General features: G+C 47.1%; 1 pseudogene; it reads right to left on the bottom strand.

The window, feature by feature from the left end:
• LOC129834111 (protein arginine N-methyltransferase 3-like) overlaps positions 1-17,370 on the bottom strand; it is a 120,833-nt pseudogene that overhangs the window by 79,250 nt on the left and 24,213 nt on the right.

The following is a 17,370-nucleotide window of genomic DNA, read 5'->3' as shown; positions in this document are numbered from 1 at the left end:
CCTCATGGAGTCTGTTTCTGACCGTTTGAGCAGACACATGCACATTTGTGGCCTGCTGGAGGTCATTTTGCAGGGCTCTGGCAGTGCTCCTCCTGCTCAAAGGGGGAGGTAGCGGTCCTGCTGCTGGGTTGTTGCCCTCCTACGGCCTCCTCCACGTCTCCTGATGTACTGGCCTGTCTTCTGGTAGCGCCTCCATGCTCTGGACACTACGCTGACAGACACAGCAAACCTTCTTGCCACAGCTCGCATTGATGTGCCATCCTGGATGAACTGCACTACCTGAGCCACTTGTGTGGGTTGTAGACTCCGTCTCATGCTACCACTAGAGTGAGAGCACCACCAGCATTCAAAAGTGACCAAAACATCAGCCAGGAAGCATAGGAATGAGAAGTGGTCTGTGGTCACCACCTGCAGGATCACTCCTTTATTGAGGGTGTCTTGCTAATTGCCTATAATTTCCACCTTTTGTCTATTCCATTTGCACAACAACATGTGAAATGTATTGTCAATCAGTGTTGCTTCCTAAGTGGACAGTTTGATTTCACAGAAGTGTGATTGACTTGGAGTTACATTGTGTTGTTTAAGTGTTCCCTTTATTTTTTTGAGCAGTGTATGCATTGCAGAATATAGCATTTTAGCGAATAAACATACTCCCCTCACCACAGAACTAAATGACTATCGCACCATAGCACTCACTTGAAGTGTCATCTTGAAGTGCTTTGAGAGACTAGTCAAGGATCATATCACCTCCACACTACCTGACACCCTAAACCCACTGCAATTTGCATACCGCCCCAATAGGTCCACAGACGATGCAATCGCCATCACACTGCACATTGCCCTATCCCATCTGGATGAGAGGAATACCTAAGTAAAAATGCTGCTCATTGACTACAAGCTCAGCATTTAACACCATAGTACCCTCCAAGCTCACCATTAAGCTTGAGGCCCTGGGTCTCAAATCCGCCCTGTGCAATTGGGTCCTGGACTTCCTGACGGGCCTCCCCCAGGTGGTGATGCAAGGAAACTTCGCTGATCCTCAACTTCGCTTATCCTCAACACTGGGGACCCACAAGGGTGCGTGCTCAGCCCCCTCCTGTACTCCCTGGCCACCCATGACTGTGTGGCCATGAACGCCTCCAACTCGATCATCAAGTTTGCAGACGACACAACAGTAGTAGGCTTGATCACCAAAAATGACAAGACAGCCTATAGGGAGGATGTGAGGGCACTCGGAGTGTGGTGTCAGGAAAAGAACCTCTCACTCAACGTCAACAAAACAACGGAGATGATCATGGACATCAGGAAACAGCAGAGGGAGCACCCACCTATCCACATCGACGGGACAGCAGTGGAGAAGGTGGAAAGATTTAAGTTCCTCGACGTACACATCGTGGACAAACTGAAATGGTCCAACCACACAGACAGCGTGGTGAAGAAGGCGAAACAGCAGCAGCGCCTCTTCAACCTCAGGAGGCTGAGGAAATTTGGCTTGTCACCTAAAACTCTCACAAACTTTTACAGCTGCACAATTGAGAGCATCCTGTCGGGCTGTATCACTGCCTGGTACGGCAACTGCACCGCCCACAACCGCAGTGGTACGGTCTGCACAAAGCATCACCGGGGGCAAACTACCTGCCCTCCAGGACACCTACAGCACCCGATGTCACAGGAAGGCCAAAAAGATCATCAAGGACAACAACCACCCGAGCTACTGCCTGTTCAACCCGCTACCATCCAGAAGGCGAGATCAGTACAGGTGCATCAAAGCATGGACCGAGACTGAAAAACAGCTTCCAGCTCAAGGCCATCAGACTGTTAAACAGCCATCCCTAACACAGAGGCTGCTGCATACATACAGACTTGAAATCATTGGCCACTCTAACAAACGGATCCCTAGTCACTTTATTAATGCCACTATAATAATCATGTTCACATATATTGCATTACTCATCCCATTTGTCTATACTGTATTTTATACCATCTATTGCATGTTTCCTATGCCGCTCAGTCATTGCTCATCGATATTTATATGTACACATTCTTATTCCATGCCTTTACTTAGATTTGTATGTATTATGTAGTTGTTGTGGAATTGTTAGATTACTTGTTAGATATTGTTGCGCTGTCGGAACACAAAGCACAAGCATTTCACTACACTCGCAATAACATCTGCTAACCATGTGTATGTGACCAATACAATTAGATTTGATAGTCAAGAATACAAGCTATCCACCTCATGTTCGAACGATGCTATGGGCACAGCCAAACAACAGAAGTGATGGATTTCCGCAAATTTGCCAGAGTCAATTATTTGAAAGAGTCAATTTATTGAGTATAAAAGTCAAGTAAACAAGTAAAAGTGTAATTGTATTTCATTTTGTTCGTTCGCTAACATTAGCTAGACTTACTAGTAGGCTAGGTCTGTTGTGATCACGTCAGTCGTGTTGTGTCAGAAAACAGGAAGACTCAATGGATGGTGACAGCTATGTGATGGTCGTCTCACGGGCTCCTCTGATTGGCAGGTGTCACCGTGGCTGAAGAGCCACGCACACCATCACCCATGATGACAGATTTGTCACTTCATTTTCCCCCGGACTACTGGAGCAAGTGAGTAATTATGAGGGCTAGGTGAGAGGAGGGGGATGCTGACTGGGCAGGAATGAAACAGGCCTTTCAAAGAAAGGGGGGGGGGGGATTGGGGTGGGAGAGAAAGGAGGGGGTGAGAGAAGTAGAGATGAATAGGAACAAAATCGAGAGGCAGGAGGAGGGGTGCTGTACTGTAGACGGAGAGAGAGAGAGAGTGAAAGAGAGAACGAGTCGGGGAGGGGTGTACACAGGTATCCCCAGATTCATGGCTTTGACATCTGTGTCCTTCTCGACTCGCTGCTCACGGCCCGTTTGTCAAACCCCCCTCCTGGTCGGCCATGAAGGGAGGAGGAGGGGGTGGACGGACAAGAAAAGATCCCTTATCCCTTGACACTGGACTACTCTGGTGAATGGGGACACATTTAGGGATGAAGAGGAGGTTAATGTGCTGGGTAGAATGAGGGAACTTCTGAAACACACTCATGTAAAAACACACACACTACTGCAACCCAGGAGATGGAGAAATAACACACATGAAAGCACACACGCACACGGCCATCAGTGAAATAAGAAACCCCCAAAAAGAGTTATGAGAGAATGCTTGACAAATAATGGCTTCCAACCAAGAGAAATCAGAGATGGGGATTCAGTATCTTACCTATACTCTTTATCCTTCATTCTTTCTCTCCGTGCCCTCTGCTCCCCTCATCTGGCTCTGCCCCCTCTTTCCTCTTCATCTCGTTTTCTCTATCCATCCCGCTCTCTGCCCTCACATTATCTCATCTTCATTGCTCTTTCCTTCTCTCCCTCTAGTCTGCATCCTCTTCTCCCCACCTTTTTTTCTTTCTACCCCCCCCTCCCCCCTTCACTCTCCAGGTGTGTGATCTTTCTGCAGCAAAAGGCAGCATCTCAGAACTACTCTCGGACATGCTCCTGTGTCAGGCCCTGTTTGTCACAAATCATTAAGCTTGGCCAGTGACAGACAGGAGCTGACCCTGAATATCCATATGCTCTCTCACACATGCCGGCATGGGCTACACACGCACACGCGGTAAAAGGTACAAAAACACACAGGCAGAAAAGCTGTGAAATACTGTACTGTGTACCATCTGTTAACACGTGTACACACTAGAGCTGGGAAGATATGGACAAAAAGTCGTATGTCAATAAACTGACCCATTTTGCTCGATAACGATAAACACGGAGATTTGTTCCACTTTTAATGCACAGTTAATTTCCATTAGCGGCAGGGTTCTGGACTAACTTTTCCCAGTGCCTTTAAGAAGTAAGAAAACGGAGATGGGATGGTTAAAAAAAATAGGTTTGCTATTTCATCTAACATCTGGAGAATGCATGATTTACATTTTGATGTGCAACCTGTTAAAATAGGATCTAGAATGATATGATTTCTTTTGAACTTTTTAAGCGTGATCTGTCCAAACGGTCATGTGATGAAAAATCTGCGCACCGGAACAAAGTTATTTGGTAGTCGTCGCATCCCAGTCTGTTGACAGACGCTAAGCTACAATACCAGTTGTTATGTGTTTCTCTCCACGAGAGATTACTTCCGGCATTGCTCAATCAGCACGCAAACCGAGAGGGGGGAAAAAATGATGTGACCTAAGAAAAGTTGCTTCGGTAAGATGAAGACAATGTTGGTGTCTAATTTTCGATTTTTCGTCTGTGCTCTAGTGTGCTTACACATATGCACATCAAAGAAAACCATACATAAGAGAACAGACCTTTGCAACGCATCAACTGCAGTGGCTTCGCGCTTCAGTAAAACCTAAGGCAGTCAAGTCTCCCACAAGTAATTTATCCTGTAATTTAAAACTCCACTTGCTTTCACCCCTTTTCGAATTTAAATCGATACACAGTAAAATGCAAAGCGGCATGCGCGGCCGGAGATAAGGCTCTGGAGACAGACACGCACAATAAAATGTTGTAAATGGACATATAAAACCACACCGAACTGGCATTGGATGGCTACTGCCTTCTACTACACTTCCTACAGGGGGCATTTGGTGGACCAGCACTGAAGTGTGTGTGTGCGTGTCCATTCCTGTGTGTTTGCATCCGTGTCCATGTGTGTCCATACCAGAAAAACAAGCTGCCTGATAGCTCTGCTCAGGTGTTGTGGTCACATGACGGTCATGCAACATCTAATGCCATTTTAAGCTCCACCCACAATAGCATCAACCACAATAGGTAGGGCAAAAGAGAGAGACGGTAAAAAACCTGATCTAGCATATCAACAAGTATTTTTTATGTTGTTTTTTGTTTTGTTTTTTTGTGGTGGGGGTATGATATTTATACAGGCATTTAGACTATAAGCTATTTGCATAGGAGTGTATTATTAATTTTATGAGGGTATAGGGTCAATAAATTCAGTAAGGTAAAGTGTGTGTCTCACCTGAGCCCCCATCGGCCAGGTGGAGGTCTCTGGCGTAGAGAACCGAATCCAGCATTGACTCAAACAGCATAGAGTAACCCTGGAAGAGCGAGAGAGGACAGATCAGTACGATACAATGGTCAGGGAGACATGCATCGGAGGGTTGCTGTACCGATGTGCCCCTAAGTTGACCCTGTGCTGCTCCCAGACTTTCGCAGACTTTCCCAGAGAAATGGTGTGGTGTGGATGGGTACTGTGACAGCAAGTACTAAACACATTTCCGTTGTCTCTGTATAATGGATCGATAAAGATTTGATTGTACTGTATCACATTCAAGTCTTCACATTAGTTTCTTAGAAAGTAGTACAATTAATTCAATGAAGGTTGTATTATTAGTTAGGCGGTCTTGTACACATTCGCAGCTAAAAGCTGAATTGCAGTACGCAGACAAAACAAATACAAATAAAGGTAGTTAAAAAAAAAAAAGTTTAAAAAACGAAAGTCTTGAGCGTCAGATGGCTTCTATTCTGCTGCCAGCCGAGTTGGATGGTACTAGGAAGGATGGTACTAGGAAGGATGGTACTAGGATGGATGGTACTAGGAAGGACAGGTAATGGTGTTGCTGGAGTTGGCTCACCGGTCATGATAAAAACAGAGCTCAAAAATGTATTTATTAAGCCTATAACCAGTAGTTCGTACATTTTAAAAACATCTTACTAAGAATGATAGACTATAAAGTTAATGGAGTCTATATTCATACGACTCGTCATTTCATCAATTAAAGATCCAATATCGAATCCAACTTCAAAACAAACTATATTTGAGGTGCATTTAAAATAGCAACACACTTAAAACAATACATTTAAAAAAAAAAAACACAGAATCAAAGAACATGATTAAAGGCCAAGCTAAAAAGGCAGGTTGTCAAATGGTATTTAAACACCTCGTATTTCAAAAACCCTCACAATAAGAATGAAACTATAAAGCTATTGGGGTCTATCCCAGTCTGGGGTCCCCACATGCTTCAAGATGGCCAACATTGTTCCTGTACCAAAGAAGGTAACTGAACTAAATTACTATTGCCCCGTAGCACTCTTCTGTCATAATGGGGCGATGGCGCTGTTGCGCCTCTTCATCACACTGTCTGTGTGGACGGACCATTTCAGATTGTCAGGGATGTGTTTGCCGAGGAACTTGAAGCTTTTCACCTTCTCCACTGCAGTCCCATTGATGTGGATAGGGGCGTGCTCCCTCTGCTGTTTCCTGAAGTCCACGATCAGCTCCTTCGTTTTGTTGACATTAAGGGAGAGGTTATTTTCCTTGCACCACTCCGCAGGGCCCTCACCTCCTCCCTGTAGGCGGTCTCGTCATTTTTGGTAATCAGTCCTACTACTGTTGTGTCATCTGCAAACTTGATGATTGAGGTGGAAGCGTTTGTGGCCACGCAGTCATGGGTGAACAGGGAGCAATATTCTTACATACAGTTGAAATTGGAAGTTTACATACACTTAGGTTGGAGTCATTAAAACTCGTTTTTCAACCACTCCAAAAAATGTCTTGTTAACAAATTATAGTTTTGGCAAGTCGGTTAGGACACCTACTTTGTGCATGACACAAGTCATTTTTACAACAATTGTTTACAGACAGATTATTTTACTTATAATTCACTGTTTCACAATTCCAGTGGGTCAGAAGTTTACATACACTAAGTTGACTGTGTCTTTAAACAGCTTGGGAAATTCCATAAAATTATGTCATGGCTTTAGAAGCTTCTGATAGGCTAATTGACATTATTTGAGTCATTTGGAGGTGTACCTGTGGATGTATTTCAAGACCTACCTTCAAACTCAGTGCCCCTTTGCTTGACATCATGGGAAAATCAAAAGAAATCAGCCAAGACCTCTGAAAAACAATTGTAGACCTCTACACGTCTGGTTCATCCTTGGGAGAAATTTCCAAGCGCCTGAAGGTACCACGTTCATCTGCACAAACAATAGTACGCAGGTATAAACACCATGGGACCACGCAGCCATCATACTGCTCAGGAAGGAGACACGTTCTGTCTCCTAGAGATGAACTTACTTTGTTGCGAAAAGTGCAAATCAATCCCAGAACAACAGCAAAGGAAATTGTGAAGACGCTGGAGGAAACAGGTACAAACGTATCTATATCCACAGTAAAATGAGTCCTATATCGACATTCCCTGAAAGGCCGCTCAGCAAGGAAGAAGACACTGCTCCAAAACCGCCATAAAAAAGCCAGACTACGGTTTGCAACTGCACATGGGGACAAAGATTGTACTTTTTGGAGAAATGTCCTCTGGTCTGATGAAACAAGATTAGAACTGTTTGGCCATAATGACCATCGTTATGTTTGGAGGAAAAATGGCGAGGCTTGCAAGCCGAAGAACACCATCCCAACTGTTGAAGCACGGGAGTGGCAGCATCATGTTGTGGGGTTGCTTTGCTGCAGGAGGGACTGGTGCACTTCACAAAATAAATGGAATCATGAGGGAGGGAAATGATGTGGATATAATGAAGCAACATCTCAAGACATCAGTCAGGAAGCTAAAGCTTGGTCGCAAATGGGTCTTCCAAATGGACAAGGACCCCAAGCATACTTCCAAAGTTGTGGCAAAATGGCTTAAGGACAAAAAAGTCAAGGTAATGGAGTGGCCATCACAAAGCCCTGACCTCAATCCTATAGAAAATGTGTGGGCAGACCTGAAAAAGCATGTGCGAGCAAGGAGGCCTTACAAACCTGACTCAAGTTACTCCAGCTCTGTCAGGAGGAATGGGCCAAAATTCACCCAACTTATTGCAGGAAGCTTGTGGAGGCTACCCAAATCGTTTGACCCAAGTTAAACAATATAAAGGCAATGCTACCCAATACTAATTGAGTGCATGTAAACTTCTGATCCACTGGGAATGTGATGAAATAACTAAAAGCTGAAATAAATAATTCTCTCTACTATTATTCGGACATTTCACATTCTTAAAATAAATTGGTCATCCTAACTGACCTAAGACAGCGAATTCTTACTAGGATTAAATGTCAGGAATTGTGATAAACTGAGTTTAAATGTATTTGGCTAAGGTGTATGTAAACTTCCGACTTCAACTGTAGTTACTAAATTATAAAATACGATAGTGTATATATCCTCCTGGCGGAGGAAACCAGGTTTTTGACTAAAATGTACTTGTTAAAGTTCATGTTATGTGGCTGAGAGTTTCCTTTTGTGTGGGTGGAGATGATACTTTTTCTGAAACTTCTATTTCTAACAAGTATGACCACAGAAGTTAATCACGCAGCTCAACAAATTCAAATGATGAGAGATTTTACTTTTGGGTTAACAGAGATTAACCCATGTCGCAAAGATTACGCAAAGGTAAACTTTCAAAATGTTTTGGAAAATGAAAATAAGCATTTCTCATTAGACAAATCCAGGTAGTCCCTCCCTGTTTCAAATGAACACATCGACCTTGTCCAGTGTGCAATGCATCAAGAAATCAGCAGATTATCAGGTGTTTTGTAGTCCAATGGTCAACCCACTGTCCAAAAACGGGGTCTCCATTGAAGGTTGTGGGTCTTCCAGCAGGACAACGACCCCAAACACCCGTCAAAAACCACCCAGGAATGATTAAGAGCTTTCTGGGGGCCAGCAAAGAGTCCAGATCTGAATCACATCCAAAATATATGTCAAGATCTGAAAACAACAGTTGGTGGATGGCACCCTTCAAATATTGCTTAAAAGTGGGCCAAACTGTCAGAAGAAAGGTGCAGCAAGCTTATTGATTGCTACACGAAGCTTTGTACAGTATATATCCGGGGCGTAGGCAATACATTCTTATTTAAATAATAATCCTCGGCACCCCCACCCAGGCCAACCCACCAACACATTTTTGCCTACGCCCCCGGTATACATAATACAATACAAAATGCTTGCCAGAAAAACCAAAAATAACTGTTTTAGTTTTTATACTCAACAAAACTAAATGCAACATGTAAGGTGTTGATCCCATGTTTCACGAGTTGAAATAAACAGCCCCAGAAATGCACAAAAAAAACGTATTTCTCTGAAATTGTGTGTACAAATGAGTTTTCATCCCTGTTATTGAGCATTTCTCCTTTGCCAAGATAATCCATCCACCTGACAGGTGGGGCATATCAAGAAGTTGATCATTACACATGTGCACCTTGTGCTGGGGACAATAAAATTCCATTAGAATGTGCAGTTGTCACACACCACTATACCACATGTGTCTCAAGTTTTGAGGGAGTGTGCAATTGGCATGCTGACTGCAGGAATGTCCAACAGAGCTGTTACCAGAGAATGTTATGTTAATTTCTCTACCATAAGCCTCCTCCAACGTTGTTTTTAGAGAATTTGGCAGTACTTCCAACCGGCCTCACAACCGCAGACCACGTGTAACCACGCCAGCCTCCACATTCGTCTGAGCTCAGACACCCAGTAAGCTGATGAAACTGTGGGTTTACACAAACAAAGAATTTCTGCACAAACTGTCAGAAACCGTTTCAGGGAAGCTCATTTGCGTGCTCGTTGTCCCTACCAGGGTCTTGACCTGACTGCAGTTCGGCGTCGTAACCAACTTTCGATGGCCACTGGCACACTGTAGAAGTGTGCTCTTCACGGATTAATCCCGGTTTCAACTGTACCGGGCAGAGAGCGTTATCTTGAGGCCAATTGTTTTGCCACTCATCTGTTGCCATAACCTCAGGTTTCAGCATGATAATGCACGGCCCCATGTCGCAAGGATCTGTACACAATTGCCTTAAGCTGAAAATGTCCCAGTTCTTCCATGGCCTGCATAGTCATGTCACCCATTGAGCATGTTTGGGATGGTCTTGGTTGACGTGTACGACATCGTGTTTCAATTCCTGACAATATCCAGCAACTTTGCACAGCCATTGAGGCGGAGTGTGACAACATTCCACAGGCCACAATCAACAGCCTGATCAACTCTATGCGACGGAGATGTGTCGCGCTGCATGAGGCAAATGGTGATCACACCAGATACTGACTGGTTTTCTAATCCACGCGCCTACTTTTTTTTAAAAAGTATCTATCACCGACATAGATTAGGGTCTAATTATTTTCTTTCAATTGACTGATTTCCTTATTTGAACTGTAACTCGGTAAAAAGTTTTAAATTTGCATGTTTGCATGTTGCATGTTTCATTTATTTCAGATAAGAGATTTGCTGGTATCAGTAGTATTCCCCTCACCCACCCCCAGTGTAGCGATGTGGAGATGGCTCCTGTGTTTCTGTGTTTTGCTAATAAACAGTGTGTGTGTATATGAGAAGGGCGTAGAGGGGTCGGATTGTGAGTCACGCTGTCAGACTTGAAGGGATAGTCCCAACGCATCATGGGTGAAAAAGGGAGGCGTAAACTCTCCTTCCAAACATTTCTCTTCCTCTCCGTCTCTCTCCCTCCCCCTCCCTCTCCCTCTCTTTCAGGTGAGGCAGTGTCCCTTGAAATTGGGCTCTAAATTAAGAGGTTGGGGTACGTCGCAAGAACGTTTTAACAACGACCTGGTCCTGAGAAAAGGATAGACCAGGACTAAAACAGTCAGCCAGTCAGTAGATAGGGACTTTGGTTCTGGAGTGGAAAAGATTGGGTTACTGTTGGGCAGGGGAGACGACGAATGTAGACCCGAACACATCTTCGAAATACGAGAGAATCACCACCATCTTTTAAGTTCATGCATGGGCCATGAGATGGTGGCAATTGCAGTCGGAGTGAGTTGTAAATTAGAGCTGGCTTCTTGTTTGTCTCCCTCCCTTTCTTATCCTCTCCCCTCTTTCTGCTGAAAGGTTGTCTTCATTTGAATAATAATCTCTTTGAATTATTATGCAGCAGACCAAAGCCATCTCGCTCGCTCGCTCTCTCCCTCCCTTTCTCTGCGCCTCTCTACTACACCTCTCCTCATCTTCCTCCTTTCCTTGTCTCAAAGAGGTTCTGGCCCTAGCCCATTTCCTGACATTTGGTATGCAAGGACTGGATTGATGTAAGCAATATGGGGATTGTTCCATTTTGCCCTCTCTGAGGCCATATTGCTTTCGCCTATCCACCTCATTACTGTTTGAATATCTGGATGAAAGCAATATGTCCTTATGGAGGGCAAGGGTGAGCCATCCCCATATTATTTACAGCAATATTATTGTCTTTACAGATCTTTGAACAGGAAAGGGCAACAGTAAAGGAGCTAGGGGTTGAGGTGGAACTGAGCCAAACGAGGAGTTAGGCCTATAGGAAGGGTTGCATGCTGGCTGGGAGAAAATGCTATTTGTCAGCAGTGGACATCAGTCAGAATGAAGCCAACAAGATGCAATAATGGAAAAATACCCGGGCTACTGTGCTATTTAGTGGAGCAGAACACAGGGCCACGCCAGGGTCAGACCTTCCCCTCAACACAGGGGCTTCTGAGTAGCAGGGGACGTGGAGAGTACTCCACGATGAGTCATTGTAAATTGTTTGAATCGAAGTGTGGGAAGGAAAGAGGGTCATAAATTTACAATTAGTAACCCCCTCCCACTCTTCATAAATATGGTGATTAGTTATATTTTTGGTTGATCATTTTCTGCCTTGAAATATTTTGTCAAGGGTTGGCATGGTGCTGTAATGGCAGCATAGTCTGAGAGCTCCTGTAAATATTCTACATATTTAGTTGACTTAAGTGTTGTTGATTTTTTTATTAGGTGTGCATGCAAAGTAAAGCAGTACTCTAGATTTATTATGTACTCTAATAATTAGATTTATTAAGTGTAGTTCAGATAAGAGATGTGCTGCTATCAGTAGTATTCCCCTCACACACACCCAGTTCAGTGACATGGATAGATGGCAGCATTCGCGCAAAACTGAAAACGCGAACCACCGCATTTAACAATGGCAAGGTGACTGGTAATATGGTTGAATACAAACAGTGTAGTTATTCCATCCGTAAAGCAATCAAACAGGCAAAACGTCAGTACAGAGACAAAGTGGAGTCACAATTCAACCGCTCAGACACGAGATGTATGTGGCAGGGTCTACAAACAATCACGGATTACAAAGAATAAACCAGCCACGTCACGGACACCGGCGTCTTGCTCCCGGACAAGCTAAACACCTTCTTCGCCCACTTTGAGGATAACACAGTGCCACCGACGCAGCCCGCTCTCAAGGACTGTGGGCTCTCGTTCTCCGTGGCCGAGGAGAGTGTGGCGTACAGCAGGTCAGCCACCAGGGGGAGACTCGTCAAGGCCTGGTAACAGATGGAGTATACATCACGAGGCGATGGCTCCATCTGCTGGACGTGCCAGGTCTCGACGGGCTCTCCAGTCAGGACTGATTGGGAGCTGGTGAGTAATCAAGGGGGGATTGCTCACCAGCTGTGCAAGGCCTATAAAGCTGCCAGAAGGGCAGAGTGGGGGAAGAAAGGACTCCCGTGTTATTGTTGATGTTTGCAGAGGTAAGAAGAGGGAGTTCAGTTTTGTGCCCGACAGGATACAGCCAGAACCAGAACCCAGAAGACGGTGTCCCGGAGAGGGTCTCATGGAGGAGACCTATCCTTTTCTTTTTGATCTATTATTTAAATAAACACCCCTGAAACTGAGCTAATCCTTCTCTGTCCGTGTCTGATATGGGTAAACGTCTTGACCAAACCCCCTGGTCTGCCACAAGTGGTGAAGAATGCGGGCACGTCTGATAACGTGGTCAGACCAGGGTTGACGTTTACACAGTATCAGCATGGACGAGTTGATAGCTCAGTTCGTCCAGGCCCAACAAGCACAACAGGCGGTTCAGGAACAAACGCTGGAGGAACAGCGACTACAAAACGTCCGCCTCGTTGAGGAAGTCAGGAAGCTGCAAGGAGGAGCGTCTCCTGGGTCACATCCCAACCAGTTTTAAATCAAGCTAACAGAAGATGACGACATCGAAACCTACCTCTGTACGTTTGAACGGACAGCTCTACGGCAAGGATGGCCAAGGCCGAAGTGGGCCAGTCTGTTGGCCCCGTTCCTCTCGGGGAATGCCCAAAAGGCGTATTGGGACCTGAACAACGAACAGGCGGCTACTTACGACAGATTCAAACGGGAGATACTCAGCCGCTATGGGTACAGCCTGGCCCATCGGGCTCAACGGTTCCACGACTGGAGGTTCGTAGCCGATGCATCCCCCCGAGCACAGATGAGCGACCTACTGCGCCTCATCAGGGCATGGCTCCTATCCGACGTATCCACCCTCTCCATCCTCAACAAAGTGGTCCTGGATCACTTCTTACAGGCGCCACCTTACGACATGAAGAGGGCAGTGAGTCTTTGCGCGCACCAGACCTTGGAGGGCCTCCTGGAAGCAGTGGAGACGCATCATAACACGCAGGCCCTGCTGAGTGGGAGATGGGACGAGTCGGCGACCCGTCCAAGGGGACGGAAGGACAGCCCCACCGCGGTGTACTGCGAACCGACAGTCGGCAGGGCCAAAGGACCGCAAACCAGTGGAGAAACGGCTGGGGTAGGGCCGACCCGTCCCCGACGACCCTAGGTAGATGGAGACCAAAGGAGGTGTTTTCAGTGTGGCGCCCGGGGGCACATTGCCTGGAATTGCCCGGCTCGAGAGGAGTCGATGCCATCAGCTAGCCCCGGCGACGAGGTGGGTCAGGCCGTGAACTATGTCACCTCCTGTTGGGCGCACCCCAAATCAACTGCACCCATGGTCCTGGTGAATGTGGACGGACACGACACAGAATCGCTATTGGACTCCGGAAGTATGGTTACACTCGTAACCACGAGCCTGCTGTGGCAGGGGAACGAAAGGGGTAGGGAGATGTCCATTTCCTGTGTTCACGGTGACACAAAGTAGTATCCCACCGTATGGACCAACATCATGACACCACAAGGGAGCTGCCAGATTACAGTGGGTGCAGTGCCAGAGTTGCCGGTACCTCTCCTAGTAGGACGGGATTGTCCGCGACCCTATGGGGGCATGAGTTGAGGAAGAAGGTACGAGCGGGCCGAAGAAGAGAGCGGGGACGACCAATAGCCTGTGCGGCCCAGAAGCAACCGGTTAACCAGCAGGTGTCTCCGGCTCCGGAGTCGGAGTCAGAGAGGGCGCCGGAACCCGAACCCCTGGGAGGAGTCCAGCCTCCCCCTCCTCGATTTCGAGGGGCCAGTCGAGACCCCCACTGGGGGCCAACTGAGGGGACAATTCGGGACGGCCCAGTGAGAGGATCTGAATTTGAAAGCTGCCGCCGCCCAAGTGATAGCGGTGGATGGACAGCTACTTCTGCGGGTGAGTGACTGGCGATACCCCCATTTTCAAATTAATAATAACCTTTTGTATCAGGGGGGGAACTTCGAGAGGTAACAGATGTTGCGGAAGGTCATCGAGCAGGACGGGAAGAACTGGGACCAGCTACTACCCCACCTAATGTTCTCAATCCGAGAAGTACCCCAATCGTCCACTGGGTTTTCCCCATTTGAACTCTACGGGAGGAGGCCACGTGGCCTACTGGACCTCGCCAAAGAGGTGTGGGAAGCCCAACCGACCCCCTTACGCAGCATGGTAGAGCACGTGGAGACGATGCAGGAGCGGATGACAGCCATATGGCCAGTCGTGAGGGAATATATGGAGAAAGTCCAACGCGCCCAAGCCCAGGTCTAACATCGGGGAGCCCAGCCCTGAGAATTCCAGGTGGGAGACAGGGTGTTGGTATTGATCCCCACGGCCGAAAGTAAGTTCCTGGCAACTTGGCACGAGCCATACAAGGTGATCGAGAAGCTGGTACCTGTCAATTACCGCGCACGACAACCGGGGAGACGGAAACCTCAACAGATTTACCACGTGAACCTGTTGAAGAAGTGGCACGAGCGGACAGCCTTGGCCGTGTTGTGGTCGGGACCCAGGACGCCATCGGAACCACTGGTGGTTAACACTCAAATGAGCATTGAGGACTTCGACCCGGCCCAGAAGCAAGAGCTCAGGGAGCTTGTCGATCGGAACACGGCGGTGTTCTCCGAGAAGCCGGGCCACACGACCCTTATCGAACACCATATCTGTACCCGGCCCGGGGAAATGGTAAGAAAGAGGCCGTATCCGATTCCGGAGGCACGACGGAAGGCCGTGAAACAAGAAGTGGAGGCTATGCTGAGGATGGGGGACATTGAAGAGTCCCACAGCGCATGGTGCAGCCCCATCGTGTTGGTGCCTGAACCGGACGGTAGCCTCCGCTTCTGTAATGATTTCCGGGGTGTGAACGACATAAGCATATTCGACACCTACCCCATGCCGAGGGTGGACGAGCTCATCGACCGATTGGGAAAGGCTCGGTACATCAGCACCCTTGACCTGATCAAAGGATATTGGCAGACACCATTGGCAGCCTCCTCCCAGGATAAGACGGCGTTTTCGACAGCAGACGGGTTGTATCAGTACCGGGTGCTCCCGTTCGGTCTCCACGGAGCCCCGCCCACATTCCAATGGCTGATGAACAGAGTGCTTCGACCCCACCAGCAGTACGCAGCAGCATATCTGTATGATATCATCATCCACAGCCAAGGTTGGGAAGAGCACCTGACGCGCCTCCAGGCGGTGCTGAACGCGCTCAGACAAGCCGGGTTGACCGCAAACCCCAAGAAATGCAAGCTAGTGTTCGAGGAGGTGGAGTACCTGGGGCATTTGATCAGACGGGGGAACATCAAGCCCCAGGAGAGGAAGGTTCACGCGGTGCGTGACTGGCCCGTTCAGCGCACCAAGACACAGGTCAAGTCCTTCCTGGAACTGGCAGGATACTATAGCCAGTTTATCCCCAACTTTGTGGCTATAGCTTCCCCCCTCATCGGTCTAACCAGGGCCCGCCTCCCGAAAACAGTGAAATGGACGGACGAGAAAGAAGAGGCGTTCAACAGTCTGAAGGAAGCGCTGTGCTCCCATCCGATTCTCGTAACGCCCGATTTCCAGATGCCGATGGTGGTCCAGACGGACGCATGTGATACGGGAGTGGGGGCCGTTCTGTCCCAGGTACACGAGGGGGAGGAGCACCCCATCCTGTACATCAGCCGAAAGCTGATGCCTAGGGAAAATAAATACTCTATCATTGAGAAAGAGTGTCTCGCTGTGAAGTGGACGCTAGACACTCTCAAGTATTACCTGCTAGGTACCCTGGTCTGGATGGCCAGGGGAAAGGACACGAACGATCGGGTCACCAGCTGTGCAAGGCCCTGGCAGCTCAAAGAGAGATTGGGGGAAGATTGGACTCCTGTGTTATTGTTGACGGTTGCAGAGGTAAGAAGAGGGAGTTCAGTTTTGTGCCCGAAAGTATACAGCCAGACCCGGAACCCAGAAGACGGTGTCCCGGAGAGGGTCTCATGGAGGAGACCTATCATTTCCTTTTTGAAATATTATTTAAATAAACAAACTTGAAACTGAGCTAATCCTTCTCTGTCCGTGTCTGATATGGGTAAACGTCTTGACCAAACCCACTGGTCTGCAACATGAGTAAGACATTTGAGTGTTAACCCTTGCAAGGCTGCCGGCCAAGACGGCATCCCTAGCCGCGCCCTCAGAGCAGGCACAGACCAGCTGGCTGGAGTGTTTACGGACATATTCAGTCACTCCCTATCCCAGTCTGCTGTACCCACTTGCTTCAAGATGTCCGCCATGGTTCCTGTACCCAAGAAGGCACAGATAACTGATCTAAATGATTATAGTACTCACTTCTACTTGATTTTGCAGGCGAAAACCTGAGGAAATCCAACCCGGAAGTGCCTTTTATTTGGAAGAATCCCTGTTCCGTTGCCTACCCCTCCTCCATTTAAAGGGGTATTAACCAGATTCCTTTTCCAATGGCTTCCTGTGGCTGTGACCAGGCTTTAGACATAGTTTCAAGCTTTTATTTTGAAAAATTAGCAAGATTTTTCCAAACGCGTCATGTGTCCTTTGATTAGTTCCTGCGCGCGAGAGAAGTATCTCGACATTTTCTTTCTCTGTAGTATTGAATGGGTTACTGTCCGGTTGAAATATTTTCGATTATGTATGTTAATAACAACCTGAGGATTGATAATAAAGAAAGTTTGCCATGTTTCTACGAACATTACGGATACTTTTTGGAATTTTCGTCTGCCTTTCAGGACCGGAACGAGCCTGTGGTTTTCTGAACATAACGCGCAAACCAAATGGCGGTTTTTGGTTATAAAACTAATCTTTATCAAACAAAAATAACATTTATTGTGTAACTGGGAGTCTCGTGAGTGCAAACATTCAAAGATTATCAAAGGTAAGCGATTCATTTTATTTTGTGTGGGAAAAAATATTCTGATTGGTTGGGCCTGGCTCCCCAGTGGCTGTACCCACCCATGGCTGTGCCCCTACCCAGTTTTGTGAAATCC

Source organism: Salvelinus fontinalis, chromosome 35 (assembly GCF_029448725.1).
Source record: "Salvelinus fontinalis isolate EN_2023a chromosome 35, ASM2944872v1, whole genome shotgun sequence".
NCBI classification, from domain to species: Eukaryota; Metazoa; Chordata; class Actinopteri; order Salmoniformes; family Salmonidae; genus Salvelinus; species Salvelinus fontinalis.
Note: the sequence above shows the minus strand (reverse complement) of the source record. Positions and strands in the feature narration are given on the sequence as shown.